General features: G+C 38.7%; 1 pseudogene; it reads right to left on the bottom strand.

Annotated features, from left to right (window-relative positions):
* Positions 1–9,233: 9,233 nt before the first annotated feature.
* Positions 9,234–21,640, bottom strand: part of LOC105679904 (fatty acid synthase-like) — a 31,873-nt pseudogene continuing 19,466 nt past the window's right edge.

The raw sequence follows: 21,640 nt of genomic DNA, 5'->3' as shown, positions 1-21,640 counted from the left end.
CGTTTTTTAAAAAGTGGTTTTTATCTACATTATTGCATCAATTGTTCATTCTCATAAAAGGCTAAGAAAATCTAATTAAGAAAATCTCTTTTACATATATATTTTTTTTTAAATTAAGAATTTATTTTTATTTTTAGTGGAATAGGTCTACGGGGGAAACCATTTAAAAAAAAACGCGTCAGCATTAGTATCTCATGGGTGACGTGGAAATCTATTGAAATATTTCCACTTAATAAATTTAAAAATAAAAAATTTATTTTTAATAAATTTTAATACATTTTTTAAAATTTTAATAAATAGGGAAAAGAACCCACTCATAATCAGATAGTGTCGCTCCTAACGCTCGGCGGCGCTGGCCCTAGCGGCTGCGGCGCGCGCGGTAAGGAGAGGAAAGGAGGCGTATACCACGGAAATCGGCTGAAATGTTCAGACTAATTCCGAGCACTGATCTATATCAATCAATGATTTGCTTCACCTGTAATTTTTATACAAAAATGTCTCTTGTGATTCAAGGAAACTCGTCCCTATAATTACTGCAGTATTTTTTCCTCGTAATTGTTTTGGATTGATCCCTGCATCGACAATTGCTTCGTAAGTGTGTTCCAGTAACATTCTTATCATAGGATCAAGTATATTTGCTTGTTTGAAAGATATATCAAAAAAATCAGCATCAAACTTTTCCAGATTATTAATTGTTCCCATGCGAGTTGGTAAGTTTGAATGCTCTATCAAATATATATTTGTAAATTGTAACTGTTTTGTGTTTTGTATATTTATTATTGTAAACCTATAGTTTAAAGTATGTCTTTGAAATGTTGAATTATCTACTGTAATTAATGACAAATGAAAAACCATTAATCTCAGTTAAATATAAATACAGAACTATAATTTATAAATTAATTACCTATATTCCATCGAGAATGATTTGCTTTAAGAAGATTAATTTTGTTGAATAGATTTTCTTGTAATTGTTTTATATTGTCTGAGCCTGGGAATCTACCAGCGATACCAGAAATAACAATTTCGTCACTGAATTCGGTATTAATGTACGATTGATATGTTTCTTCGGTACCCATAATTTTAATTGTTTTATTGGATATACTAATGCAGAAAATTAGATGCAAATATACTTATCTTATTTTATTTACTTTTACTTGTTGCGATGTCTTTTTATGATATTTGGATTTGAAAATGCACTGTGTTACTGTAATGTTGAATATCGTTGAAGACTGGGCGATGAAGCGCTGAAGCACAGTTTTTATAAGCAAGTTGACGTGATTAGCCATTTCGTCAAGTTTGGGGGACTTTAAACTTACGAATATAGTATCGTTTCCGCTGTACACATTGACACAGGATTGCCTTAATTATGAATTTGTCAAGGCGGGTCACGGCACATTAGAATTGGTTTGTGAAATTCACACCTGCTAGTTCATGTATTAAGTCATTTTTGTAACCGTATGTACATACATTTAATAATTCCATTTTTTAGTTTTGTAACGTAAGTAAAATATGTCTAATTGAAATTTATTGGTTGTATTATAATTTTTTTATTTAATATTATTTATTAGTAAATATTTATTATATAAGACTAAATTGTTTAATAATATAAATACAAAATTCTCTATAAACAACAATTAAGAAATCAAGAAAAATTGTTTAAATACAACAATTTTTAAAGCATTGTAACTCCATGAGAAATCATCGTATTTTAATTCGGAGTGAATCATTTTAAATCTTGAAACTGCTATCAAATGTGTGTGCCTTCAGCGGATTTTAATTTTTTTTATTTTCCGAATCTGATCGTATAACCGTGATATGCTTTGAATAATGTTAATGTCGGTATTTTCATTAACCCTTTGACCTACAACCACGAGTGAGACTCGTGGTAAGGAATTTGGTCCCTAAGCAATAAGCACGAGTCTGACTCGTGGTACTTCGTTCGGACCAAATGTAAACAAGACGAGCCTGGCTCGTGGCGTGTTATTCGGGACAAACGAGAACAACACGAGTCTGACTCGTGGCGCCGAAATATACATGTCATAAGAAGCATACATTTTGCGTAAGTTCAGGCACACGGCTGAGCAGCTGAATGGCTCGACGCGCGACCAACCTTCCTGTTTACTATGGCCCGAGCAATTGGAAGAAAGCGTGTAGGTCAAGGGGTTAAAGAAAATTTTTCATTTTTTGTTTAAAATGTTAGGTAATAACACTTATAGTACTGCAAAAATAATAAAAATTATTTTTGGAGATTTTTCGATTATTTATTGGGGTAGAACTGATTGATTTTTTAGTTTCTAACAATTTCGGCCGATTCAAGTATAATGGACACATAAAAATAAAATTTTTAACTAACAATGTTTTTGTGTATTGTTGTGATAGAATTAAACTAAAAATGTAGTGTCATTGTAGTCAAATATCGATGTGATGTCATTATTCACTAATGTTCCGACTGAACTAGCAATTTCTGGTATCAAAAAAATTGGAATCTTATTTTCAAAAACACAACATTTTCTCAAGATGAATTTACATGCGCCATTAGATTTATATTAAGTTCCACATATTTTATATTTGACGGTAACATTTATAATCAAACTTTTTGGAAGTTTTACGGGCTGTTCTCTCTCACCCATCATCGCTGACACTGTTATGACTCTATGTGACATAAAGGAGGGAATGATAAATAAGCTCACATTTCATCCACCGTTTTATCTCAGATGTGTGGACGACATAATTCTAGCTGCTCCGAGAAATTATATGGATCAAATGTTACAGATTTTCAATTCATATCATGAAAGAATACAATTGACAATAGAAATAGATGAGGGAGGCCATTTGAATTTTCTGGATGTGGAATTGATTGTCAAGGATGGATGCATTGTGTTTGACTGATATAAAAAAACCCATTTTCGGGGAGATTTTTAATTTTCTTTTGTCAACATTTGATTACGTAAAAAGAAGCGTGATTATGAGTTCAATAAAGATAAAGCCATCTCACTATCTCACCCACCATTTAATCCCACCAAAAGAATTTAACAGAGATAGTGAGAATTCTTTTAAAAAATGGATACCGAATTACATTCATATTTAATATCATAAAAGATGGACACAATTATAAAGGACCTCGGACATTTGATATGAAAAAAGTGGGTTTGATCAAATTGGCTGAAATTGAAATATGTTTTAGTTTAGGTGGTGCTGATTAAAGTTTCCTCTGGCAAAAAGTCCGAAAATTAAAAATATAAAATATATGATGATTTGAAGTAAGTGCTATTGGAGTTTAAGAAATGCCTGTTTTTAAATACACAGATTAAGTTAATATATAAATGTTTGAAAAAATATACATATATATGATGTATGCCACTTCTACAGTATTTAATGATTCCAAATCTTGTTTTCTTTTGAAACTGTGAGAACGAGAAAGGAAAGAAAATTTTAGATATGCGGTGACGAAAAACGAGAGACGGATGTGCGACATTAATGACCCTGGTGAATACTAAATAATAACTGTAGTCATTATTTAACATTCTTCATTATTTAACATTCACCACATCAATATTAAATAATTACAAAAGTCATCATTTAACATTAATGTAGTAAATTATGCTAACTTTGATAGCAAAGTTTAAAGTATAAATTATTAATCTTGAACAGCGCTCGGAATTAGTTGCACATTTCGGGCCGATTCCCGAGACCACGCTTTTTGATCATCCATTACCGCCCGGCCGCTGGCGGCCGAGCCGCCCATAGCTCTGGCTTAGGAGTGTTTTATATAAGAAATAGGCTGGATTGTTGAGACAAATAGTAATATTTTCTTTGCTACATAAATAATGTTTATTTTTATTAATACATAATATATATATATATATGTTTAATTATTAATTAATTGTATATTGGCCCAGCTGGGACTCCAGGGAATGTTTTAGAAAAAAAATTTAGATTTAGTTTGGACCAGACTGGATTATAGAAATTATTATAGTTCAAACCAAGCAAATATCTAGGAAAATTATAGGTCCTAGCAAAATTCCAGATAAATCTTCTGGACAAATTCCGGGCGTAATATAGGGCCGACCAGAATTCAGTGATAGCCTGTTCGATTTAGGCGTCCCAAACTTTATAGGCCCTAGCTAGATTTTCCATCTGGATCCCAGAAATATTTTTCAAAAAATATATAGGGCCTTGATTGTTTCCAGACAAAATTTCTACCTGGATACTCGAAAAGAATTTATTAAAAATTTCTTCAAAAGTAATAAATAAAAATGTATACTTATTCACCAATTCTTGTTTTAAAATTCTGCATAATAATAATAATTGAAAAGTTGAGAAAATTTTTTAATATAGCGTGGCACATAGTGCTTGTGAACTGTTTTTATTTGCAGAATTTAATTATTAAATTTAAATTAATAGTATATAATTTGTATTTTTGAAAAGTTTGATGCAAATATATTTTTTTGACATATTCTTCAAGCAAGTGTAATGTTCTTATACTGTGAAAATAAACGCGTTATCAACATAAATTTGAAATGTTTATTTTGCAAACAATTTTACAAAAGCAGACGTAAAGTTGAAAATATTACCGTACATTGAATAAAAGAAATATAAAAACATAAATGCAAAAGAAACAATCTTTTTTACAATTCCAATTAATTTATTGAATAGTATATGTACCTTTTTTTTTTTTTTTTTTTTTTGATGAGGCAGGGGAAATCCTTTATGGATACCCACGAGATCCGGGGGGAGTCCCGTGGGTTATGTGGGATTCTCCTGGGAAGATGTCCCAGGCATACCCACTAAAACCCCTGCCGATAGCCTTCCTAGACCATAAGGAGGGAGGGTGAGGCATCGCCAGCGGCATTCATCTCACCCTCCCTCGGTCTTGACCGTTTATCGGTCTCATCTCGGGGGAAGGGGGGTCTCAAGTCCCCCTTCCCTTGTAGTTGCCATCTTTTACCGGGAAAGACCGGGCTATCTCGGCCTTTCCCCGCCCTCCCGTGATTGGTGGGGGGCTGAGGTCAGCCGGGAGCCCCCGCTCCCAGCTGACCCCCCGCCAGAGAGAAGATGTGTGGTGCCGACAAACTCGGCATTCTCTCTCTGGCCATTCTCTGTGGGAGAGAAAGTCCTCCCACACGCCGGAGGAGAGGTATAATTCCAACAATTGCTGGTACTTTCCTCCCCCCCGGCCACTGCCCTGTGTGAGCTCCGAGGGAGAGAGATTATCCTCCCTCCTTCGGCTGTTACTGCCCATTATTAATTCGGAGGAGAGGTACAATCCCAGAAATTCCAGGTTGTATTCTTCCTCTCCTCCGCTGGTTGCCCTATGTGAAAGGGCTAATGAGGCCCTTTCTAGCAAGAGTCCTCCCCGGATCGTCCAGGGAGGCTCTGCTTCTATCTGCCCCCCTTAGGGGGACAGGGAGGTTATAATGGTGGTTGAGGAGGAGGATCATCCTCCTCTCCCCACCGCCTCCCCTCTTCTTTCTCTCTCCGCCTCCTCCTTCTGCAGCATTACGCTGTCGCAGAAGAAGGAGACGGCCCTCCATTTTTCCTCTCCCTCCAGCATGGCCTTAACCACTGCTGGCAGGGAGAGGTCTCCGCCGACCACTGCGGTCAGGACCCGACGCTCCTCGTCCCATGCGCTACACTCTTGGAGAGTGTGTTGCGCCGAGTCCCGACCGGCCGCACAGTGGTGGCATCTCGTCGTACGCTCCCTACCAATCCTGCACAGGTAGTCACCGAAGCAACCGTGCCCGGTGAGTACCTGTGTCAGGTGGAACTCAAGTCCTCGTCCTCGCCTGTCTACCCACTCCGGTAGACAGGGCTGGATGGCGTGGGTGGTCCATCTGCCCGTCGCAGAATCCGCCATGGCCTCCTGCCACTGGGATATAGCACTGCGACGGGCACTCTTCCTGATTTTGTCCACGGCCCCTGGTCTTAGACGGGCGCTCCCGGTGCGGTTAGGGTCCCTCGTACGCCGATACACTTCAGCGTACGAGTTCGCCATGAACTCGACCAGGAGGAGGCCCGCCAGGGCCGTGGCCGCCACGAACGACGTCGTGCAGTAGGACCGAATGATCCTTGAGGCCAGCCGACGCTGTTGGCGATGCACGATCGCTTTAATGCGCCGACTGGCCAGGACTTTATCGGCCCATACCGGTGCCCCGTAGAGGGACACCAACTGCACGACGTTGGCGTACAGACGCCGAACCCTAACGTTCGGCCCACCCACGTTGGGCAGGAGACGGCCTAACGCTGCCGCCATCCTGTCCGCTTTGGGGACGATTTGCACAAAGTGCTGTTCAAATCCCCAAAGCCCATCCAGGATGAGGCCCAGATATCTCATCTGGGTCCCCACCGGGACTCGGACTTCCCCCACCCACATTTGGATGGGGGGAGGATGCCCCTTGGCCCTGTCGTAGAAGAACAGGGCCTCCGTCTTCTGTGGGGCGACCTCCAGTCCCATGGTACGTATGGAGCATACGACCGCTCGGGTTGCGGTGTTGGCCGCGTCCCGAGCTTCCACCCAGCTTCTCCCCCGGGCTACCACCAGTGTGTCGTCTGCGTAACATAACAGACGACAGCCCAGGGGGAGCGCCGTACGGAGCACTCTGTCATACGCGAGGTTCCACAGAAAGGGGCCTAAAACTGACCCCTGTGGAACCCCGCAGTGCACAGGCCTTCTGCTTATCCGCTCCAGTTGGTCTTTGTACTGGAGCGTCCTGCCGCGGAAGTAGTCCCAGACTACGTCCCTTTAGTATTGGGGGAGGCCATGATGCTCCATGGCCACCCCCACCCAGTCCCAGGGGAGGGAGTTAAACGCGTTGACAATGTCCAAGGACACTGCCAACGCCACCTCTCCCTCCCCTACAATTTGGTCCGAGAGGGCCCTCAGGTGCATAATTGCATCTGTGGTCGAGCGACCCTCCCGGAATCCAAATTGTTCCTCACTCAAGTCGGGACCGGTCCGCGACAGGTGCTGGACGATTCGGTCAGCAATTATTCTTTCGAACAACTTGCTGACCTCGTCCAGCAGGCAAATCGGCCTATAAGCAGAAGGCTGCTCCGCCGGCTTCCCCTCTTTGTGGATTAAGGCCAGATTGGCCATCTTCCACGCCGAGGGGAAGGAGCCCGTCCTGAGGCAGGTGTTGAACAACCTCCTCAGGCGAGCCCCTACTCCGCCAAAAACCAAGGCCCAGATTCTACCAGGGATCCCATCAGGACCGGGGGCCTTACCAGCTGCCCCCAGTCTCTTTGCTACCTCGGAGAGCTCTCTTCCCGTAATGTCCAGGTCCTCGGACCAGGGGGGAGGGTCCCTCTTCGGGGGGATGTTAACATCCCGTTCGGGGAAAAGGGTCTCCACCACCTGACCGAGAAACTCCGGATCTAGCGTCTCCGAGATGGGGGGCGCCGCCGGTCTTAGCCTGTTTAAGACTATCCGATACGGACGCCCCCATGGGTCCCTGTCGAGTTCCGCAATTAACTCGTCCCAGGCCTTGGCCTTGGCCCTGCTAATGGCTGACCACAGCGCGTACCTTGCGGCAAGGTACACACCGCGCGCCACTGCAGTCTCATCGTCGTCCCCACCCGCCCTTCGTCGGGCCCTGAGGAGATCGCGTCTGGCCGAGTTGGCCGCTCTGCGGAGTTCCGCGATCTCCTCGCACCACCAATACGCCGCCCGACGAGGGGCGGGTCTCGATCGGGGCATGGCCGCGTCGCAAGCACGCGTGACCATGCCCACGATCGCGGCGGCCTCCTCCTCGGCTTCGACGTGGTCGGGGGTATCCGACCACGTCTCCACTAAGACCGCCGCCTCCAACCGGTCTTGGTCCAGTTTGGCCAGGACCCATCTGCGTGGGAGCTTATCGCCCTTCCTCCTGCGACGGAGCAGCACGCTCCTGGGGGTGGCTGTCAGGACCACCTCTATGACAAGGTGGTCCGACAGGGACTCGGTGTCTGTCACCCTCCAGGATTCCACCAATTGCGCAGCCCGCGGGGAGGCCCACGTCAGGTCGACTATGGACTCCCCACGGGGGTGCACACACGTGCTTCTGGACCCCCTGTTTAATAGCAGGAGGTCCAGCTCCGCCGCCCAGTCCTTCACGCTCTCACCCCTTCTTCCATTGCACCGGGAACCCCAATCCTTATGCCAGGCATTGAAGTCCCCGGCCACCAGAACTGGATGGGGGAGGCATCGGCGTATGCCCCCACCCATCTCCCACAGTAGGTGTAGGAAGTCGGGGTGAGACATACTGGGAGGGGCGTATACTCCCACCACCCGAAAGGAACCCCACCGCGCGATGACATATCCCCTCCCCTTTTCCAATATGGATAAGGGGGGGGGAGCACGGGGAGTTCCTTCTTACAATGGCAGCGGAGCCGTCAGCGGCCGCGACCCAATTGGGATTTGAGTCGGGCACGCTGTGCGGCTCCGCCACCACACCTAGCCCTGCGTCACGCCCGTCTAGGTCCTGAACGAAAAGATCTTGGGCCTGACGGGCGTGATTCAAATTCGCCTACAGGAGTTTTGTGGACATTTCCGGGTCCACGAAACCCTTCACTCCTGCAGGCTGATCATCCTCGTGTCCTCAACTGCGGGACACTGCGAGGTTGTTGGTTCGCACTCCATTGCTTCAGGGGGGCAGGGCCCCTCCAGGGCAGGCAGATTCGCCGCTGCCTGCTCCTTCTTCTTCCCCTCATTTTGGGGTGGGGGCGCCTGAGTAGCCCCCCCCTTCTTCCTTTTGCCCCCGTTTTTCGGGGCCTTGCATGCCGGGCCCAGCATTCGGTGGGAGGCCTGGCGACCAACCTCGTGGCACAGGGTGCAGCGCGCCGGTGCTGTGCACGTTCGCGCCTCGTGCCCCTCAGTGCCGCAGCGGTAGCAGCACTTGCTACGGTCCACACTGCCTGAGGGGCATTTGGCCTGCACGTGCCCCTTCTCCAGGCATTTGTAACACTGGAGGGGGCAATAGTATATGTACCTATATAGTACTACATCAAGTATATCAAACATTTACTACATTTATATTGTAAGTTTTTTCATAAACAGTCATCAAAATAACTTTCAAATATTTAAAATTATTTAAAAATAATTAAAAAATAATTTTTACATTTATTTTCATCGACAAATCTGAAGAAACTTTTTAATCAATCCAATACAAATAATTAATAAAAACTTCATTCTTTTTATTTTTTATATATTTTATTTAGTTGTTTACATTTGAAATATACCTCAAGTAAATAACAACAACTTTATTATTTCTAAAATTAAATGATTTTTAAACCACAGTTTGTATTTTAACTATAAACACATTCCTCCACCTCAAAAGATTACACAAAATTCCGTTCCTAGTAAAGAATATTAAATTCTTTATCTAAAACAAAATTAAAGTACGATGCTATCATAGAAGATACAAAATCTATCCTTTTGTCATCGTTGTATATCTCATAAACCGTTTGACTAACAAGTTGGACTCCGTATTCACCCGTTAGCGAAAAAATGTACGTCTGTTACGGTTGCGTAAGGCACATTCTGAAATATAATAGGTTTAAGTAGAGACATGGCAATGGTATATTTTATGCAAATGCACTAATAATAATAAATAGAACTCATATAGTACATAAAATTTTACATGCATATATTTATCAAAATAACAAAATATTTTACTTGTTATTTTATAATACTTTTTTAATGTGCAATCAATAGCATATAAGATAAAAAAATTAAATAAAAATTTTTCACATAGTTGCAAAATTAATCATAGTAATGCATGTGACTTCAGAAACAGTGATAACAATTATTTTAAATAAGATTTTATAGTTCTAATTAACATCAATAATAAAATTACTTACATCAAAACGCTTCTTCATTAATTACAGCCGCCACTTTCTCGTTTCTTAAGATCGTCACGTGATTACATTCGACGTGTTCTACTACTATCTTGTTTTCAGTTATCTTAAACGTATTAAATTTTATAAAAAATATTGTAAAATTTGGTATATTAAATAATGAATACTGATAAAATGTTTTGTCAAGATACCTTATACAAACCATAATCCTCTTCGAGTTCAGGTGCATATGACAACGTAGGTTTTAACAACGTTATGGGTGATTTAATACGCGGTAATGTAGAAGAATCATATTGTCGAATAGCCAGTATATGTTTATAAATTGTTGTATACAGTGTTTGCAAATTTGAGCGTGACAGAAGTGAATTTACTTTTGAAAAGTATTTGGCGAAAATTTCAAATCTTTTTTCCCAAGTTTCACATTTTTGTAATTCCAATAAAACCTGTCAAATTATGCGTCCTACTTTTAAAATCAACTTATTATAAAATGAAAAATATTTACAGTATAAAACTGGCAGTAAAAAATGAGTCATACTTAAAATATCCGCAATCAAAAATATATTAATTTAATTAGTTCAAAAAAAATAAAAAATAGAGTTATACCTCTTCACTGATTTTTGTTTCATAAATCTTGACAATATTGATCATAATATTAATCTGAAGTTCTTCATCGCTCATGTAGCTAGGCATATAGAGTTCACAATGCATTTTTACAAATTTCGGAGCACCATCAATGAGAACTAATCGACTTTTAGTACCCACAGCCTCCAATCTTCTTACTAGTTCAATTGCAAGTATAGAACCGAAAGAATATCCTGTTATTACAACTTTTTTTTTGTCTTTTAATCGTGATGATATGCACTAAAAAAACAAAGACAAAAATATATTTATTTTGCAACTTTTGCATCTATCAGCTAAAAGCCCTTTTCTATTCCAAAACCATATGACTATATATAAGTTTTAATAGTAACAAATATAATTGTTAGAACACCATGATGCACGGATAGCACGGTAAAAATCCAATTTCCGATAATAATAGTGTTATGGATAAATACGGTATAAAATTGTCTCCACGCCCATAGAAAAATTTAATAATTTTAATAATTATAAAAACAAAAAAGTAGGACGGAAGAAATTTTGGAAATATAACATGAAAAATATAAATTTTGAGGAATCTAAACGCATAGTTAAGCAAAGCATTAAATAAAAATTTGGAATAAAAACAATACAGATTATTAATAACTGTGATTATATACTTTTAAAAAACATTTAATTATAATTACATACCATTAAAAGATAATCAGCCATCTCGGATATAGTGCTCGCAGCTTGAATATTGCAATATTGCAGAGATGTTGCCGAAAATTTAATTCTTGGTGCTAAATGATTAAATATTGTTCCGCAGCCATCAAGTCCTGGTAGAAGAAATACATGAGTCGAGTTATCCTCTGTGTTGGTTTGAAGATCTAAACAAATTTCTGAAACAAAATCTTGATTTTTTAAAATACCAAATAACAAATTCCATTCTTTCGTAAGATCCGGCATATTCTTATCAGTTGACGCTTCAGTTTGTGTCTCGTTATTATTAACGTTTGCATTACATATTTGACTCAGTTTTGCAAATGTGAGGTTTCGTATTTCTTGTCAAGTGAGCAAGACATCAAATTCTCGTTCCAAAATTTGTCTGATTTCCACAGCAACCATGGAATCCATTCCAAGTTCAGTCAAAGGTGTACTTTGACTTATTACTTTCATATCTCTTATATCTGTAACACAAAATTCATAGAACCACATAATGACTCATTATATATTATCAAAAAAAGTTTGACAATATATTCAACATGCAAGCGTGCGTGCAAGGATGTATGTGTTTGTGTACGTATTTGTGCGTGCAACAATGACTTTTGGGATGCTGTGATATCGAAGTGAATAATACATTAAAAAATTATCACGTTCTAAGTATGTTATAACAAAAAAAAATCTGTTTGTTAATTCTTACTCATAATATTAGCAACGGTTTCCACCATGTTGTCTAATCCGGATAACTCCATTTTCTTTTCATTTACGATCATGCTGCTTACGATCGGTCGGTTTTGGAGCAAAAATTTCTCGAGTTCTACAAGGCAGGAAGATATTTTCTGTTGCAGAGTCCCACCGATAACTAACTCTTTATTGACTTCCTGCATGTCAGCGACGAGACCTACGTCACTTACAGCTCCCCATTGAATTGCCAATCCGGGTAGTCCTTCCTCCGCTCTTTTTTCGCACACTCTTTCCATGATGGAATTGGCCATTCCATAATTAGTTTGCCCAGCGTTCCCTCTTCCGCAAGAAACGGAAGAAAACACTACAAAATGTCGAAGTTTTAAACAGATCTTTCTAGATGCTTTATCTAATGTCTGTGTCGTCCAAGCCTTCGACATGAAAGATTCCGTGAAAGTTTCTATGGTTTGGTTCTTAAGTATACAATCTTTCAACACCACAGCAAGATTAAATATTGCATCTACTGGTGCTTGTCTCTCCGCCATTTGTAGGAAATGTTCACATTCTTCGAGATTAGCAAGATTTGCGTCTTTAACTATCTGCACGTTTACACCGTACAATTTCCATAATTCAATCCTCATTCGCTGATAGCCATTCTTTATTCCAATTCTCGAAGTTAATATGACATTCTTAGCGCCTCTAAGTATCAGCCAGTCAGTTAACTCTAAACCAAATCCACCCAAGCCGCCTAGTATAACGTAAGTTCTATCGCTGAGACAGTAATAACGACGGTGTGCAAGAACAGGTGAATCCAAAGATTTAACATCCTCTTGTATATTTAAAATAATCTATAAACATATCATTGTATTAAAAATATGAAATTTATTACATATTACGCACAACTTTTTTAATAATAATTTATAATATACGTTTAATTGTCGTAAACATACTTTTCCCATGTGTTTACCGCTTGCCATGTATCTGAAAGCTGCTTCAATTTCTGTCTTAGGAAAAACTGTCGTCTGAATAGGTTTAATGTTTCTATTTTGTAAACCTTCAGCCATTAATTTCGATAACCGAGATTTATTTTTATGATTACTGGTAAACATTGCATCCAACAGAACTGGATAAAAACTGATTCCTTTTTGAAATAAAGACATGCTTAGAGGATTGTTGGATAAAATATCAAACTTTCCAATTTCTAAAAAACGACCCCTCTTTGCCAAACAGCGAACAGACGCTATAAGTTTTTCTTCCGCCAATGAGTTTAATACAATATCAATGCCGCGACCGTTTGTTTGTTTCATTATCATTTCCTCAAAACTCGTGTCCCCCGAATATCCAATATGTTCATCGGGAATAGCCGGAAACAGTTTTCTGATGAATTTACGTTTTTCTGCAGTGCCCACGGTAGTAAACACTTGACATCCTTCCTGAAGAGCGAGATGAATAGCTGATTGTCCAATGCCACCAGTGCCAGAGTGGATAAGTACTTTATCACCTTTCTTCATTTTTCCAAAATGATATAAGGCATAATAATTCGTGCTGTAAATGCACGGCACTGTGGCCGCCTCTTCAAATGTCCATGAATCGGGTATATTCCAACATAAATCTTTATCTCGTACAACAACATTCGCTATGCACCTAAGAACATAACATTTTTGTTTTTAAATAAATTAAATTATTGATTGTGTAAGTATAAAATAACGATTTTTGCTAATGAATAAAAACAAAATAACAATTTTATCTGTTTATTATAATAGAATAAATTTGTGTAAATCATGTAAGACTGTAACACCAAGTTTATTATTCACAAATGTTCTACAATAAATTAAACACATATACATATATTATATAGTTATGTACTTATTGTCAGAAAGTCCCATAACTCGCTGTCCATTGACAACGTATCCTACATATTCCAGTCCCAGACTCGTGTCCTGAAGCCGATTCGACTTTATGAAATCCGATGTTAATTTGCCAGTTGCTAGCATTACATCTCTGAAATTGATGGACGAATAGACCACACATACTATTTCTTTGGCTTGAGATTCGACAGATATATCGCTTTCCATCCAACAGAAAGAACTTAAATCGTCTCGAACCTGTAGAAAAATATTTGATAAACAAATAAATATATTCGTTAGATAAAGTGTGCGAGACTTTTAAGTAAAATTTTAAAAATATTTAAAACAAAATAATTCACAATATTATTGTGTCAATAGCACATAGACAATAGATAGATTATGTAAAGATAGATAGATTATCTAAAGTTCGGCAAATGGTAATTTTATATACCGTTTGGCATACATAGGCGGCATTTACGGATTCGACTTCTGAATGTGGTAATCGCAAATGTCGGTAAGATCCCCAAGTTTTATTAGGTCGCAAAACGCTGACAAACATATCTTTTTGTAATTGTTGCATATAGAACGGATCTTGTAGAGAAAATTTAGAAGCATGTTTGTCTTGAATAAGCACACCTCTAACCAACTCTCCACCAGGCTCTTTCCTCAAGCAGTTAATAAAACCCAATAAACCGCATTTAAAGTCCCCCTCCCCAACAATTACAATTCTGCTATTGCCATCGTGTTTTTTCTCGTCGTCTACAAGTTGCTTTAAATCTTCGAGCCAATTAAAATTATTATTATTTATATAGACGACAATTGTTTTTGATACGATAACCTTTTTCTTCAAAAGTATAATTATTTCTTTATCCGTACGCTTTTCCAGAATAACATTTAATGCATATTCACTCAAATATGTTTCATAGTTATTTAGATTGCATTTCTCGCGTGTTAAGAGATAACCGCCATCTCTCAAAAGCGGCAAAAGTTTTTCTAATGAATTCTGATGTTTCGTCAAAAGATTAAATCCTGTAGCTATCAAAGCTTTGTCGCTTATAAGTGGATTGTTCAAATCTGCGATCGAAACATTTGAAGACAGTTCTGCTGGATTGAAACGATTTGGTGATGTTAGTATAGCAACATTTGCTTGTATTAAAGGAATATCAGCAAGAGCTTCAATCAGTAACGTTGATGATAGATCTTTTAACATTACATCATCTGTATCTTCCACTAGCTCTATGGCTGTTGCTTTAATGATTTGATGGTCTTCTAGCGCCAGCTGCGTTGATATTCGAATTGCTTCATTTAACGAAATATCAGCGCGATCCTGGTAAGTTATAAATTTATGTTCTTCGATGACGGGATCTCCGGTTGGTTTTCGGCGAGATATCGAGATAGCTTTCAGGCCACGTATCTCTATTCCACCTGATTTAATTACGTCTATTTCTTTATATACATGTATTGGTACCTCTGCAATAAGGCAATTTAGAAAATATTACATTTTAAATAATAATGTTTTCAATAGTTATTTAATTGTATGTAAGATACTTACGTTTATCTTTTTCGGATGTCATGTCCCGCAATTTTGATGCGTGAAGTGCAGGATTAATTACCAATTTTTCAATACTTGGAATATATAAGTCTCTGGTATCTTTTCCAATTATAGAAATCTGCAGCATGTTGTCCATGAATGTCACCCAATTACCTGTCCAAGTGATGTGTCCTTTGCTGCCTGAGACTGATGCGCTATATAAGCCACAAAATGCATCACTGTATTGGTAACCGCGTAGCCTTAATTCCTTGTAAATGTCTCGAGAAGTCATATGTTCTTCCTCGTCAGTATCTACCGACAACAGATCATTCGGCACCATTTCTTGTTCGGCATTTGATACAGCGTGTACTTCACCTGTTACAACAACGCTGTCTTCTTCGGTGACTTCAAATTTGCCGCTTTCTACAATAATTTTGCATCGAATGCTACATGTTGTAATATTATTTAAAGTTATTTTTTTTTAAAGAATAAAATTTTATACATACTTCTCTGTATCACAATTGTCAAATTAACAAGGCCATCGTTTAATATATAAATGAGTAGCTCGAATAAATTTTATATTTTGAAATACTACTGGTATTGATGTTTGTATTTTATCCTTCATCATTCCAATGGTTTCCCAAACAAGCACTAGATAGCCTGTCGCTGGTAGCAAATTTCTTCCGTCAATGATGTGACCGGTCATATAGCCATAATCTTCGTTATCCGTCATGATTTCTACTTGTTTGCCTCTGAATTTCATGTATTTTTGATTTTGATAATCATGTACAAACCAATCTTCAGCATGTTTCCATCTGATAGTATGAAAACGTTTGTTTATGCAATTATGTGTTTATTTATATATGCAATATTTATATTAATTTTAATAATATATTGTACCTTATAGATGGAGAGATCATAGGAGTACCTCGGTTAACTGGAAAATTCACCAGTGAATACAAATTAGCAATCCGCGGTTGGAGGCCACAGTTGTAGAGTTCTCCAATCCCTTGCAATAGTAAATTGATAGTATTTGGTTCATTTCGTTTTGTCAGTACAATGTTCGTTACTTTGGAATGTACCGATTCTTTCAAAATGTTCTGTAAAATGCTATTTGGTGCAATTTCGATAATTACAGCGTCGTTTGGTACCATATGCGTTGTTTGATCAAACAAAACGATGTTTAATATACTATGCGTATGGTAACTTGCTGAGCATAATTTTGATGCTGGATTGGACCATTCCTTGCGAGGTACGGAGGTGCTGATCCATTTGGGACTCCTTTCTTTTGGCTGTGAAATTATTTTGTTTAAATTTGTAAAAAATTGCGATTTCAGAGAAGCGAGGTAACGACTGTGATGCGGCATGTTATTGAAGTAAATTGCTTTTACGTCAATGTTGTTGTTCTAAAAAAAAGCAATTAATATATATTAGTTAACACGACAAATTGAAAATAAAATTGTATTTATACTCGACTATTAAGAAAAACACTACGTGCATTATGTATTAATAATAAAAAATTTATAGTTTGAATATGGTAAAAAATCAACATGCCTGCAATTTTTGCAAAAATTCTTGTATGGATTTAGCGGGGCCTGTTACAATATTGCTGTTTTGGTTGTTTTTGCATATTACTTCAATATCTGCTGGACATATATCTTTAAGAGAATTGTAATCATAATTGACAACTGCGATAGAGCTATGAACTAGTTTCTCTTTCACACATGCTAAACCAATAAAGTACGCTGACAGAATAGTTTGTTCCATAGTCAGACATCCGTCTGCGTAAGCAAGTTCACCAGCAAAATGACCAACTATGAAATCCGGAATAATCTCTATAGATGTTAAGAGATCTACTAAGCCAATCTACAAAGTTAATAAACAATTTTATCATTAAATATATTGCATTAAAACTAATATTTATTATTAACATATTTTATAATAAAGTAAATATTATGTTGCGACATTAAATATTAGTTGCGATAAAAACACGCGTGGGCCCACGAAAAAAGTTTTGCCGACCTCAGTCGGCATGCGACAAAGGCTTCGCCGACCTAAGACAACAAACAACCAACATGTCCGATAACCGCGTCACATAAGATTATGACCATTTAGATTGGTTACTTAAAGTATATTTCTTTTTGATTGGTTCCCTTCTACCACCGCAAGATGCTATATAAGCAGCGAGATTAATTCACGAAGATCAAATCTGTATAATATCGCGACTTTGTAACAAGCCGAGATACATACGAGGTCGAATCCTTTGAAACCTACAGTACTATTTGTACGAAATATATAACATAATAACAAACAAATAAACATAGATACGAAACTAATACATTGAGTGAAATTCTTTGTATAAAAATCACGATTCAACATGGTGCCTCCTGTGAGGTCGAGAGACTGACAAGCAGCAGTTTCTTCGACCACTGGACGATCGGGGACAAGCAGCAGTTCCTCGACCATTGGACGATCGGGAAGCTGACGAGCAGCAGTTTCCTCGACCACTAGATAAACGACAAAAGAAAGCGAAGCTGAAGGACAGACTATACGACGAAATATAAAGGTTAACGGCAAGTACATTCGACGTATTTATTTGATTGTCGATCAAGCGATTTCTTTCATCCCTTATCATTTAAAAAAAAAGGGCATACAATGGCCGATAAAGCTAAACTTTTGATACAGAAACGAACATCTTTAAAGGCACAAATATTTAATTTATCGAAGTTATTACAAAAGGGTCGATATGATAAATCCGCGCTAAAATTACGCATTATACGTGTTACTGAACTTTATCATGCTTACGAAGAATACAATGACGAACTTATATTACTAGATCCGAGTGATAGCCATACTGATGAATTCGCACACATACAAGAAAGATACTATTTGCTCGCTGGCAAAATCGAAGAACTAACAAGTTCTAATACTTCTAATGCGGTCGCTGGTCCTTCTAACGCGGTAGCTGGTTCATCTAATGACACAATTCAACATAACAACGCGAATGTCATCGTCGTCACGAGACCACGAATAAAATTGCCAGAAGTCTCTTTACCTAATTTCAATGGTCGATACGAGAACTGGCTATCATTTAAAAATACCTTTCTCGCAATGATAGATATCCGCACAGATTTATCTGATATAGAAAAACTGCAATATTTGCAATCAGCATTAACGGGTGAAGCCGCTAATAAAATAAAAATTCTATCAATTATAGGCTCGAATTACGTGGGACATTACGTGGGACAACGCCAAAACGTGGGAACTTTTGAAACGTGCATAGAAGTCAAACAAATCTTAATTTCACGACATTTATCGTCACTATTAAATCTGCCTACTTTAGAAAGGAAAACGACAGACGGTCTGTCAAGACTCGCCGACGATGCACAGCAACACGTCGCATCGCTGGCTGCGTTGGGAATTAACGTCGGGTCTGAAATACTCGTAAACTTATTAGAGAGTAAATTACCTAGAAACATCGCAGAAAAATAGGAAGAGTCGCTTAGCCGAGACGAATTTCCGAAAATCGACGAGTTATACGAATATCTATATAAAACTGCAGTTCGAGTTTCGAAACGTAGTCGAACAGAAGCTTTCAAACGGGAAGATAACAAGAAATCGTCTTTGGCAAAAAAGAGGCGAACGTCTAATAAAACATTTATAGTTAACGCGGCTAACAATTGCGTAGTTTGCAAGGTTAAACAACATCAGTTATTTAAGTGCGACAAATTCAAAAAAATGAGTGTACCCGAACGCATCGAGGTCATAAAAAACGCAAAGCTCTGTTTCAATTGTATGCGTTCCCATAGAGGCGTTCCCTGTGTTTATACTACTTGTACCATATGTCAAAGATGGCATAACACCCTCTTACATCTTGATAGACATCCAGTTACAACAACAAAAACTGACGCTACTGAAACGAAAACTGAAAAATCTAAATGACTAGCAGAGATATCGAACGATAATACAATCTGTCTTGCTACGATCTCACCCGCGTTTATACCTCAATTAATGACGACCGCCACGGTATTTGTACGGAATCGCGAATGCCATTTAGTAAAATGTCGAGCACTACTAGACACATGCGCTACAGCTAACTTTATTTCTGAACGATTAGTGAGAGAATTAAGACTTTCTGTTACTTCATGCGCCTTACCGATCGACACAATTAATTCTATGAATACAATATCAAAAGGTGTTGTCCAATTCAACCATTCAATCATTGCACAATGAATTCAGTAAAAAATTAACAGCTCTATCGATTCCAACAATATCAGATTTCGTTCCGTCCAAAATATTTCCGCGAGATTCCGTCAAAATACCATCTAATATCAAATTAGCCGATCCAGAGTTCCACGTATCGCGTTTGGTCGATCTATTGATCGGTGCTAGAGCAACATTATCATTATTTTCAATAGGTCAAATAAATCTATCTCATAAGGACCATGATTTGTATTTACAAAAAACACGGTTTGGTTGGGTCGTAGCAGGCGAAAGCGCGTCATTTTATAAAAAAATCAACATATGCTCGTTGACTAATTTAGAACAACAAATCACTAAATGTTGGACAATCGAGGAAATAACAACAGATAAAACTAGATCCACAGACGAACTTGATTGTGAAACACATTTCATAAAAAACGTTACTCGAAACAACAATGGACGTTATGTAGTCCAACTGCCATTCCGCGAAGGAAATAATCGGCTCGGTGAATCGCGCTCTATCGCTCTCAAACGATTACATTCTCTCGAACGAAAACTCAAATCTGACCCGGAATTGAAGACAGTCTATTCACAAATCATACAAGAATACATAGATCTAGATCACATGTCTCTGATAAACGAACCACACGACAACGGATTTTACATGCCGCATCACGCAGTAATAAAGGCCGCAAGCAACACCATCAAAGTCCGCGTAGTATTCGACGCGTCAGCTTTTGCTGATAAAAACAAATAATGGTACATCATTAAATGACATATTATTGGTAGGATCCACGATACAAGACAATCTATTCGTGCATTTACTCAGATTTTGCACCTATAAATACGTTCTTACAGCGGACATCGAGAAAATGTATCGGCAGATACTACTGCATGAGAACGATCAAATATATCAGCGTATACTTTGGCGTCAAGGAGATCAAATTAAAACTTTTCAGCTTAAAACTCTCACCTTCGGCGTATCATCATCCCCGTATCTCGCCATACGTACAATTCATAAATTAGCAGACGACGAATGCAAGGAATATCTCATTGCCTCTAAAGTTCTCAAAACGCATTTATATGTAGACGATTTGTTAACGGGTACAAGCACAATTAGTGAAGCTCGTAGATTAAGGAACGAAATAATAGCAATACTTTCCCGAGGCGGATTCAACATTCGACAATGGGCCTCAAATGAAAGACAGATTATTAACGATTTGGAATCTAAAAATGTAAATGCAAATATCGCACTTGACAAAGACAATCCATTGAAAACACTAGGCGTTACATGGCGCGCGCGTAACGATGTATTATCTTATTCAGTCCATTCGATTAATCACACCGAAAGAATCACGAAGCGGATCGTTCTTTCCGAAATTGCGAAGATTTTCGATCCTTTGGGTTTCTTAGGGCCGGTCATATTATACGCTAAAAAATTAATGCAAGAATTATGGCAATGCAAACTCGATTGGGATAAATCAATTCCCGCGAACATACATACTAAATGGAACGAATTCACAACACAATTGAATTTGATTAATGAATTATCTGTCGACCGTTCAATATTAATTTCTAAACACACCGACGTACAAATTCATGGCTTTTGTGACGCGAGCAACGTAGGTTACGGCGCGTGCATCTACATTCGTTCAAGCAACTTACATAACAATATACTTTGTAGCCTTTTATGCGCTAAATCTCGAGTTGCACCATTGAAAAACGTGACGACACCTCGTCTCGAATTATGCGGCGCGCTTCTATTAGCTAAACTATATCATGAAACACGCGAGGCTATAAATCTCTCATTTAGCAAAGTAATATTATGGAGCGATTCGAATATTGTTTTGCACTGGATAAAAACTTCACCTCATCTTTTAAAGCCATACGTGTCACATCGCGTTGCTCAAATCCAAAATCTCACCGACTCTCAAATTTGGCGATACGTTAGATCCAGGAATAACCCAGCCGACGCGCTTTCAAGGGGACAATTGCCAACCCGGGAAAAAATGCCCATGCTTGATCATACATAAGAATACATATTCATGTGTGGAGACTCCATACATGTCTATGTATGGATTTTGACCTGACATGGTCATGTACAATCATATACGCCCATGCACAATTATTCACGGTTGTATACAAGTATATATGGCTGTATATGATTGTACACTGCCATATACGGCCATGTATCAGGTTAAAAATTAATAAATAATGAAACAGTATTCATGAAAAGGAAAAA

The sequence above is a fragment of the Linepithema humile genome, chromosome 1 (genome assembly GCF_040581485.1).
Source record: "Linepithema humile isolate Giens D197 chromosome 1, Lhum_UNIL_v1.0, whole genome shotgun sequence".
NCBI lineage: Eukaryota > Metazoa > Arthropoda > Insecta > Hymenoptera > Formicidae > Linepithema > Linepithema humile.
The sequence above is the reverse complement of the archived record's forward strand: the minus strand, read 5'-3'. Positions and strand labels throughout refer to the sequence as shown.